Below are 11798 nucleotides of genomic sequence, written 5' to 3'. Positions count from 1 at the left end.
GTTATTTCAACTAGCGCTTTGTAATTTTGGTTTAACGTGCTGCAAATTGTTTTCATTTCGGCCAGCAAAGAGGCTTGCTCAGATCAAAGTTCATTCAAAACTTCCATTATGTCGGAAGAATCTTGCGGAGCAGCACCACGGGTGCTGGGATCGGGGTTTAATTCAACATCACCTGCCAAAATCACCAGTTGACGGATGACACCGAGGCATTCAAAGGCAGTCGCGACACAACACTGAGGGCTCAGCAGCACTAGCAATGCCGCATAACGGGTACGCCAAGCTAATCATGAGTATTCGTAGTTTACCTGCACGACAAAAAGGCGACGCAGGTGAGCGTACGTGGACATCGTTGCAGTGCTGCCGAGCCCATTAAGCGGGGTGGGCGTTGGTGCTGTCCTTAAGTAGTGTGGACAATGCGGTGACATAGACATGCTGGCTATCATCGTTGGAGGGAGGGTGGGTGGGTAGAGTGGCACATGCGCTGTACTCGGACAGGAACCAAAGCTGGCGTTTGGGAAGTATCCCTAGGTAGGCCTGCTTGAGGGAGGGCGTAGATGGCACTGAGTCGACTCGAGCGATACGGCCGACTGGGTTCCGGCCGGGATGCAGAACAAGGTGTTGGTGCTCCATGGATGATATGGCGATGGTAGCGGCAGGAGGGTGTTGCCGATGGCCGAGCTCGCGTCAGCACAAGCACCAGCCGGCGGACTGAAAGGCACGAGCGCAAGCGCCAGCACCTGCACGACAAAATGGCGATGCAGGTGAGCGTACGTGGACATCGTTGCAGCGATGCCGAGCCCATATGCACAAGCTCCTGCGTCGCTCTAGTTTTGAGCGACATTTTTCTAGCGGAGCGGGACCGCGAGTTGAAACGCAGAAGTGAAGGTTCCAGTGTTGCAGGCATTTTCAGATATGTTGATAATTTTCTCGTTTCTACCAACGCACAAGATATGTCCGATCATGCTAACATGTTCAGTATCTTGACTATATTTTCATCTAGTAATCCTGACGCATGAAGTGGCTGTGAACAAATTCATCAGATTTCTTGATGTGGGAATTTATTTTTCTGCTGATCATGTGTGTTGGGCTTATCAACCGCGAAGAAACAAACCTGTTCTTCCTTTTGGTTCAGCCCACTCAAAACTAGTGAAACGGAAAATTGTAAAATATTGCTTTTGCAGTGCTCTCACGAAATCATGTGAGCATCGACTGGATTCAGCGATCTCTAGCTAGGTGACCCGGTTGAGCGGCTTTGGCTACCTATGTACGCTCTTGTTATCGGTTGCCGAGAATATGCTCAAAGAAAGCAGGGAAGTAGTACCAGACATCGGCGGGGCTGACGCAAATTGGAGGAAAAATGTGGCGGTACTGTCTTACATGCACACCATCGCCCACCAGCTCAAGGAAATAGGAAAAAGAGCAGCTGTGCATGTGGTGTTTTCCGCTCCAGAGAAGCTGTGGAAACTGTGCAAGAAGGTAAATTCCACCTTTACTGGGAGCGGTTCCTGCACTGTTAAGCACAGGCAACCATTTATAGAGCGCGCGAAAGACGTAGTCTACAATATACCTTTGCCCTGTGGCCGAGCCTACATTGGCCAAACTGGCATTTGTCTCAACGAGAGGCTCATGAAACACAGCAATAGTGTCATCGGGGCATCCCGTCATCTAGGCATACACTGCCGTGTTTGCTAACAGTGTAAGGAACGTGGTCCCTTTTTGGGAAGAACAACAGTCCTTCATAAGTATGTCAGCAAAACTGCCAGGAAGATAGCTGAAGCTGATGAGATTACAGAAAAAGGAGATTACTGTGTCAGCACCCCATCGGTGTTGTTAAGTGATAAGGAACGTCGTGTCTTCGGAGTTTCCAACTAGGGTATGGTATTATGTTTTTTTGCGTCCTGACTTTTACGTTTTAGCTTTATGTTTTCTTTCTTGTACCTATGATGATGTGCTTCCCTTGCGGTTTGGCGCTGCTACCAGTCTTACATAACTTTCCTTTTCTTTGCTGCGCATGCCCGCTGTACTCTATACGTATTCGCTGCGCGCAGCAATAAACGTTGTTGAAGTCAGCACATTGTGGTGTCTCCCTACGTGTCCGTGTTCGTCTTTGCGCTGTGAATGTAAGCATACATATTTCGCTTTAGAGACATATTACGCCAGCGCTCGAGACAAGCAAGATAACGGTTGTTAGTTCGGAGAGCCGCGGAAAAAAAAGACAGCACGCGCGTTGCGAGAAAAAAATTTGCGGCGCTACAATTTCTATTACTAACCTGCACGTTCATGGAAAAGAAGCCCTTGCGGTTACGGTACACTTCAGCATCTTCACCGCCAGGGCTTATGATTCGCACGTGCGTGCAGTCTATGCAACCTGTTATACCAGGGAACTCTGTGAGTTCGCAAAAGTCCCGCATCACTCGTGCCAACTGGGACGCATTGAAGTAGTGCACCAGCATCGGGCGCATGTGCTTTGCTATAAGAACACTCACCTTGTCAACAGCGCGGCACACCGTCGACTGAGGAATTCGAACAAGGTCTCCGGTGACGGTTTGACAGGTGCCAGCGCCATAAAACCGCAACGCCATTAGGAGCTGCAGCATCGTGGGCACAGGCTGTCCCCGGTTGCCTGCGCTTTCACGGAGAGGCAGCATAGCGAGTAGCTTCCGCACGGCGTTCTTGCAGAAGCGGTAGCGAGCGAGGAACTAATCTTCGTTATAAATTTCCATCGGGTTTCCCCGATCACGCAAGGCCGGTCGCAGAGTCTTGGACATTGAACGCGCCTCTGAAAATGCAATATCCATGGCGTAGCATGCTAATTCCAAGGACGCGATTCTGCGCGCAACGTCGCTCCGGCGAGCTGCAATGTTGGAAAGACCCACAAAGTCAGTCGCAAGATAGCTGATACACCGACTTGAAACTTGGCCATCTTCAGTGAAATCAAGTAGGGGCGCAAGATTCCTTCCAAGTCGAGTATATTAATGGCATATAATGCAGCTGTCTTGACGCCAAAGCAAGTCAAGTTAGAGACAAGTTACATTTCTGCACTCGGGGGTAAGTTGCTCCACAAACGCCGTATTCATGGCCACCAAGAGACTGAATGACACCCCGGAAAGTTAAGCGAACATCACGGTGAAAGATGCGCGGTTGCACCACGGGCAGTGCGTGGTGTTTTGTGAGGGAAATAAGTTGTGGTTGCGTTGGATGAGTTCCAGTAAATAGATCGTCTGTAGGTGGCATTGTTTATATTCGTCTTTCGAACTTGAGTGAGCCTGTCATTAAGAGCAGCAGTAATACTTTGGTTTGCCGCCGGAATTCAAAAGGTTTTTATCGAGCCTACAGAAATAATCACTCTAAAAAAAAAGAGCACCCGATGGCGAGACGCCAGTCGCATTAGAAAGCTTCGCACGATCGCACTGTGAATACGCTAACTACGGCAACTACGGCTGTACGGTAAAATTTGGCCTCGCAAGCGTTGCAAGGCTAGTAACCGCAATGCGTTAATTACCGCAATGACCAACCGGCTATCCGGTTCTGCTGAAAATATCTACTATCTATAAAATGTGAAATATTTCATTTTTGCTGTAAGGCCTGAGTATAAAAATTAAGGCTGAATATGAGGCAGAAAGCACTTTTTCGCATTGAATTAATCATTGCCGAAATGTATATGATGTAAGAAACTCATCACTAGGCTCGTGTAATAAAATAACTCTTTCGCTCGCTTTAGTGCCTTGAAGGTTCTTGAATATCTTCGAAGTACGAGTAAATAATCCTTGAAGATTGGAGGAATGTTTATTCTTTGCACCAGAATGATCTCGTTTGCCAGTAACACTCTTTTAACATCAGTTCAAGCAAGAAGTATAAATTTAACAAACTTCCTAAGAGCAAATGCGAATAAATGTCTTCACCTCTAGGCGCGTTTACGGCCTCGGGTGTAAATGTTCTGCTGTGAAGTTTCCCTTTTTCACTCACTCTTTAATACGAAAGCAAGTGCGGCAGAGATTGAGATCATTGAAACTAAATTGCTGGAACAACCATGGTGGTTATATTCGGCTAAATTAATGTCACCCTAATATTTGTATCCTTTTCAAGGTTGCTTTATGTAGATTCCTTGAGATGTTCGGCTATAGTACGTAATTATTTTAGTGACTTTTTTTTTGTGTGGCCAAATTTTTCGCTTTATAGCTTATTTCTACTTACACCGGTACATAGAAAGAAGCAAGAAAAGTTTAAAACCTTCCTATCAGGAAATGTCAACATAATGTTTTTTTAAATTGTGTTTCCATTAAGTAGTTTAATGCCAAATCGTTTGTTGTGAAAATGTGGGAGGTTTTTCAATTTATAAAAAATTTCTACCTAGCTGCAATGAACATCACCATGCTCTCAAGTAAGAGAATGTCAAGATCGACATCAGCGGGTGTCATCATTAGCAACGGAGACAGCAACCCTTACCGGCTAGAAGCCAACACTAAGCTTCTTCGCGATGGTCCCGAGCCGTGCGATAAAAATCGCTCCCACGTTCCCGACCCGACTACCCCACAGAGCGTCGCCCGGGCGGACTCCGGGCGAAGAGGAGAGGCCGCCGCAGTGATCGAGCGGCAGCTAACCCCAAATGGTCGTGACTAAGTTGGGGAAACTAATGCGGCCTCGGTCCCGGTGGAGGATGTTCAGTGTCGGAATAAGACGGCTGGCTCGTGGTCGTCGTCCGATACCTTCGCCGGACTCGGCTAATGGCACAACGACTTTCGCGTCAAGTAGGCCGACCTGGAGCTCCGGTCTTGCACGTCGAATTTTATGAATGAAGAGACAGGTGTGAGCACAGCGCGGAAACTTTCGGCTGTCCGGAAAACATCTCCCTCCGCAGTCGGTGTGGACTCGGTGGCATCTTCCTGTCTCCCTGGCTAGACATGTGACGGGGGCGCGTCTCTATGTGGGGTGGTGCGAGTTTGTGCGCGAAAATCCAAGTTTGAAGCCACCCCACCCTGGCGTGTGCGTTCTCAACCTGGGGAATCTAGGGACGAAGAGCTGTATAAAACTGGTCAGCGAGTGCAGTGGTCATCCTCCTTCATCCCTCTTTTGCGGCCTCTATTGTGATCCTACCTTGAGATCCTCTCTTCGGAGAGCAGCTCACTTTTGATCTCTCAATGTGCACAAATGTAAATATGTAATGAACCCTCTCGTAACTTTCCTTCCATCACACCACTCCTTTAACTCGTCGGCAGTTTTGTCCTGGTGGTGGCGATGGCCAGAACATGCGTCGTTCATTTACCTGTGGTACCGTCCAAAGCGACCTCGAACCCAACCTTCAACAACTGGTTGGCAGCGGTGTGATGGACCGGATGACATCGTGCTGCATCTGCGGGTGAGTGCTTGGTTTTTGCTTTGGATCTTCCAGGCTTCAAATTCTGGGTTAAAAATATGAACTGCTGGTAGATCGGGTGTATGTCTGCAGCACAGTGGTAGTAGCTCAGAATCACTATGAGTGAGCAAAACCAATATTTAATGGCAGCGACCGTGGACCTGACGAGGTTGTCGAGGGCAGAACTGTGGCTTTTGTGCGATGTGTTAGGCGTGGATGTGGAAGAAAGTGCGAAAGGTTTGGACATTATCCAGGCAATCAAAAACTTTGGAACGGAATTATAAGATGATTTTGGAATTGCTTGGGATAACATGCAAAGGTGGGCGAAAATTTGGAGCGTAAAAAAGCTGAGTAAACCGAGATGCAGAAACAAGAGGCATAGCTGCAGGAGAAAAAAAAAGTTCTCAAAGAGGCTATGCAGATACTGGCAGAGGAGCTAGAGCAGGTCAGACCCGAGGCGGAAAATACGCGTCTTTTTAAAGGGATCCAAATGAAAACAGAGTGGAACGCTTTTGGCATGGTAAATTGGGGCAACTTAGAGTTGTGGTGTCACTGCGGCGTCAGTGAACAAGTAGTGGCTAACTCTGTCAAGCTGGTGCATGAGGAGTGTGGAGCTGCAGTTGGATTAGATCAATATTGAAAGCCATGCTGCGGCAGAGGACGAGAGCCCGATTGTAGCTGAGCAGCGCGTTTCAGAAGAAATCACTCAGAGCGACAAGCAGGCAGCAGGGGGCTTCGTTCAGGGGAGTGAACTGCCCATCTCGGGGGCAGCGGAAGAAATGCTGAGGCAGAAGACGAGAGCCCGGTAGTATCTGAGGAGCGCGTTCCAGAGGAAATCACTGAGAGCGATAAGCAGGGAGCACAGGACTACGTTCAGGGGAGTGAACTTCCCAACTCGTGGGCAGCGGAAGCCATGCCGAGGCAGAGGGCGAGAGCCCAATTGTGGCTGAGCAGCGCGTTGCAGAGGAAATCACACAGAGCTATAAGCAGGCAGCAGAGGACTACGTTCAGGGGAGCGAACTGCCAAACTCGGGGGCAGCTGTGTGAAGCTGACACTTCGCTGCGAAGGCGAAGAGCACAGCTTAAATTTATAATTTATAAAGGTTTCCGAGGTGCGACGGAAGGGCTAAAGGAGGCTTGTTATCAGGAAACGCTCAAAGAACAGCTTAGGCGGAAAAAAAGAAAAGGGCAAGGACTAAGAAAAAAAGAGATGAAACATCGGGCCCTAAATACTGGTGCGCCGACGGGTGCTAACGATAGCCCAGTTATAAATTCGGCAGAAGAAAAAGCAAAAGCTTCCCGCATTAAACCTTGCAAATTAGCGGCTAAACTTACTGGTCAGGCGACGCGCAAATGATTCTAAAACTGACCGCTGTAATAGAAAAGGAAGGCCGCATCTTGTAAGCAGAAGAAGAGCGGTGTTTTCAAGAGGAATCGGTCTGCGGGAAGACCGAGACCACATCGACCTGACAGTAAGGCGCTAAGAAAAAAAGCAAAGCTGTCCGACAGGTCGGCAGGTGCTATGTTCCGTGACATTCTGGAGAGGCGAGCGCGGGCCTCGAGAAACAGATACCAGGTATGCAGACGAGTTCCGCGCGTGCACTTGAGAAGTATGGGTCCTTCAATTTCGGCGTGCACAGCGTTCCGGGAAGCGCGCAGGGCGAAAGCATAGGCGAGCTTATGTCGGACGAAAAAAAGGGTAGCTTCTCGAGCTGGACGCGGTTCGTCGCCAGGTTTCGGTTATCGGCACTGCGTGGGCTACCAGGCCTTTGCAGCGCGTCGAAGGGCGGTGATGACAGCGGCGGTCAAGAATGGCGGTTTTCAGTTGCCTTTTATCACGAGTTGACAGAAAGTACAATCAGCCAGAGCGCGACCCCGGCGGGCGCGTCTGAAAGGCTAATCATTTCAAACCTGGGGAGGTGAGTCAGCCTTCACTCCCGTGTAGCCATTCGAAGTAGCCGTTTTTTTTATTCCTCTTTTTTGTGTTTGTGAAATCGGGGCAGGAAAGACTACTTTGTTTTGGGTAACGATTCGGTGTTGATCGAACTTCATTGTGTTTTCTTATAACTTCGATAACAATTATTGGGGCCAATGTCTTAGCAATCAAAAGTGTCAAGTTGCCGTTCTACCAAGTGACAAGGGCACATTCAAGAATGAAGCTACAGTCGTGTAGATGAGACGTTGAGTCCGCAATGGGAACCACTCGCGACAGACGGTTTTTGTCTCCTAATTTTAGCGCTTATTTGCTTTCTTGTGCTCGGTAAATTCGGGCGTGTCACACTTGGTTTAGGTACGAAGAGTTTTTTTCTACATCAGCGACAGTGTAGGTTATGCATTGCGGATGCAATAAAGGTATGTGCTTTTGGGCGCATTGGAGTACTTGTGTTTAGCGGCGCGTGAATAGTTAGCCGTTTGTGTTATTCGGATATTCGGAGTTCAAACGAATGATGTAAGGCTGCAGAATTATGTGGAGAACAGCTGTAGCAGCTTTCTGTACAGGTAAAGGTCAGGAGGTGCATAATTGACTCATTGCGTTTAAGTACGGGCTTTAGTATGGATTGTAATGCTCAGTCGCCTATTTGAGAGTTAAACTGAGACCGTTAATTCTCAGTCTCGAGCGTTCCAGCTTCTGTGAGAAGAACCCGTAGATTAACCTGAGCGTAGGCCAAATTTTAAGCAGACTTTCATTATTCATGCGGTTTAAAAAGATCAGACCTTTGATTAATAAAAGATGAGGTTTATTTTCAAAGTTTACAGGCTTTGACACACCACCGCTTATCGTATAACGTGGCAGTCTGTCCTTGGCGACCTCAGATGTGACGCGAACGCTCGCTTTGACCCTAAATTCGGGCAAAATTGAGGGGTCCATATTCTATAACAGGATTTTGTTCGGCGTTAGAAGGAAGCCTGGTGGGTCTTGAGTGAATTCCGGGCGCTTGCGCGTGGGGCAGTGTTTGTTGTTCGGAACGTCCCATCTATGCTATCCTTTGTTGGTGGTTGGGTGCTTTCGGTTTTGTCTTTCGTGTTGATATTGCAACCAAAGAAATCAAGTGGATGCAAGCCTATCTCTACATGCCCAGCAGTTGGGAATGCTGACCAGTCGAGATTTTCCGAGTAGCAGAGGAGTTTAGATCGGCGCCAGCGGGTCTCATCACTAGCAACGGAGACAGCAACTCTTTACCTTACAACTTAGCGGCGCCGCCATATTGAATGACACAGGATCTGCGGCGCTAGCGTTTGTAACGGCGTCGTTTATGCTCTCGGCGCGCTTCAAAGTGCTTTAACTTGAACGGCCTTTAGCAGCAAGAGCTACACTGGGCTACCAGTCGAGCATTTCGCGGTACTATGGAGAGGCCTTCAATATGACGGCGTCGCATAAGTTGTCTCCACCTGGCGCTGGCATCGAGGCACCCTAGGCCGGGCAGAGCAGAGAGGCCGCCGCAGTAAACCAGCGGCAGCTAATCCCCAATGGTTGTGACTACGCTGGGGGAACTAATGCGGCCTCGGTCCCGGTGGAGGACGATCTGCGTGTGAATACGGCGGCGGGCTGGCGGTCGTCGTCCGATACCTTCGCCGGCCCGGCTAATGGCGCAACCACTTTAGCGACAAGTAGGCCAACCTCGAACTCCGGTCTTGCACGTCGGATTCTGCGAATGAAGAGACAGGCGTCAGCACCGCGTGGGAACTTTCGGCTGGCCGGAAAACATCTCCCTCCGCAGTCGTCATGGACCCGACGGCATGCTCCTCTCTCCCTGGCTCGACATGCGACGTGGGCATGTCCCTAAATGCGGAGGTACGAGTATGTGCGCGAAAATGCAAGTTTGAGGCCACTCCCACCCTGGCGTGGTTGTCCTCAACCTGGGGAATCTAGGGACGAAGAACTGTAAAAAACTCGTCAGCGAGTGCCGAGGTTATCCTCCTTCATCTTCCTTTTGCGTCCTCCGTTAAGATCATTGTTTGAGATCCTCTCTTCGCAGAGAAGCTTACTGTTGATCTCTGACTCTGTACAAATGTAAATATGTAATGAACCATCGCGTAACCTTCCTCCCATTACGCAACTCTTTTAACTCGTTGGCAGTCTTGCCATGGTGGTGGTGGTGGTGGCCGGAGCACACGTCGTTCCTGACCTGTGGTCCCGTCGAGAGCGACTCCGAGCCCCACCATACAACACTCAGAACCTAAAACGTGACCAAACTATTTTTGAACGGAGATCAGAAACATGTATTGCGTGTCAATATGTATCAAGAAAAAAGCGACGCAGGCTCGTCGCAGTTCTGCCGGACCGTAGTGGAGAGCAAAACCTGGTTTTCTGCAATTCTTTGTAGATTTCTTTCTGCAATATTTGAGTTGCAGTTTTTATTTCTGGAATTTGTATTCTTTAGTTTGCACTGATCTTCTTTTCCTATTTTTGTTAGCGTGCTGTTTTTTGCTTGCTTTTATTTGCTCTTTATTTTGTGATTATTTTATTCCTTTGCTTTTGCTTTTTTTTTTCTCGTATTATGGTTGGGCTTATTTTTTTTTGTTTTATTATTTTATTTCCGTTGGCCATCGCTACGGCATCCCTCGTAGCCGGAGTCGCTTTGGGACGTTAACCCTATAAACCAAACTTTATTATGTCGTTTTCGCTTTGAGACGTTAACCTCTATAAACCAAACTTTATTATGTCGTTTTCCTGTTGGTTTCGTCGTTTATTATTTCTATTTAGCAGTCCACTGCGTCGAAAGGTCGTTTTGCATACCGACATCTCCATGAAGAACCGGAGCAATAGGCCTTTCGCTGTAAAAGCAGCAAAATAAAACTCTAGAACTTATAGCCTAAATCTAGCATGAAAAGAATGCAAACATTTTCTTATGGTTTTTCAATAAACGTAAAGCAACTAAAAGGAGAGCGAAGCATGTGTCGCTGTATTCTGAGTCGAAATGATGTTTCTCAGTTTAGTTAGCACTTTTCTGCGGCCTTCATCGAGGCAGCAGTTTCAGTATTGGCTTCAGAAATTACAGGGACGCATTTTGTTTTCGGCCTTATGTGAAAAATTACAATAGATTAGCCAGAAGCTCTTGTAGTGGATGGAAGGCTTTATACTAGAATGTCAAGGCGCTTTTTTCGTTAGACGGTGCTGGAAACAAAAATGTAGGCATGATACCAAAAACAGCGGCATGACAAGCTTTATCAGCAGGGCTGACCATAGGGCAGAAACAGCTGCGGCGGGAATATTCGGTGAGGTAACAAGGTTTAGCTGCACACCTGCGTAGCCGGAAAATTTGCTGCGCGGGTTCTGTGCAGCACCTTCAGTACATATGCGGAGTCCTTGTATTTTGAATGTCGACGCTCCGCCAGTTGCGTTGGTGAACAATACATGCCCTACGCGACGTTTCTCCCCTTTACATACTGAATGTCACCAGAACTCGCAGAGAGTGCAAGCAGAGCCATGTTATTCTTTGCTCACCTAAAATGACGGCATATCCTGAGAGAGTGTGTATGATATCGTAGCTAAAAATATAGATTGATAGCGATTTCAAGCACTTACGATCTAGCGGGTGTGTAAGCGGACAACATTAGTGACCTAAAACAATATGCTGCTCGTTAACTGTAGCCACAGTGCGTGCCAATGACGAAAGATGAAGCCGCCGCGCATCGATTACGGCGAGACAGACGAAGCTGTCGCAACCCAAAGCCCCGAGTTCTAGCATCATGCGAGTGACTGACCTCGCAAACGAATCCTTGAAGCACGCCGCTCAGCTCAGGGTCGAAACCGTCCGCAGCGGCAAAACTTTGCTGCGATAACCCATGAATAAAAGCAAGCTGCTCTGAACTTCTTCGGTGTTTTGGTCCTTCGTCGGATGCCAGTAACTCCAAGCAATAAATATGTGACTGTGAATAGATCCATAAGAGATAAAATCTACTTTTTACTTTGCCATAGCGGCACGATTTGCAAAGCATCCTCCCGAAACGTGAGCGTTCATCCACAAATGAAATGCTTGTTCTTTGTCAACTTGCTCATCCTATAAAAAACCAACCAACGTTACCTGTGGGGTTTAGGGGCCACACTAGGAGCTGAGCTAAAAATGTTACTATTTTTGCTAAACATTGGTGTCTTAAGGATATATTATATCGATCGGACGCACCTGCAGGTGACGCCCTTCAAGTAGGTGCAATGCGGTCGGCTGCAACTTCGCCATAACGCGGGGCCATTGGTTGGAGCTCCTCCTTCGAGGGGTCATTGCACTCCGTTCTTCACTTGCGTCATACCATAGTCATTGTTCCAGCTTGCGCACAACACGGAACTAGACATTAAAACAGCTTACTTACCTCATGGCTCACACAAAGAAAGAAAACAAGCCCCATTTGTTTTTATAAAGCACAGCTTTGTTTTACTGAAACACCCATTCGCCCAACAATGCGCTCCTTTGAGCTACACGTCTGGCGAACATCATGGCTGATGGGG

The sequence above is a fragment of the Amblyomma americanum genome, unplaced genomic scaffold (assembly GCF_052857255.1).
Source record: "Amblyomma americanum isolate KBUSLIRL-KWMA unplaced genomic scaffold, ASM5285725v1 scaffold_427, whole genome shotgun sequence".
NCBI lineage: Eukaryota > Metazoa > Arthropoda > Arachnida > Ixodida > Ixodidae > Amblyomma > Amblyomma americanum.
Note: the sequence above shows the minus strand (reverse complement) of the source record.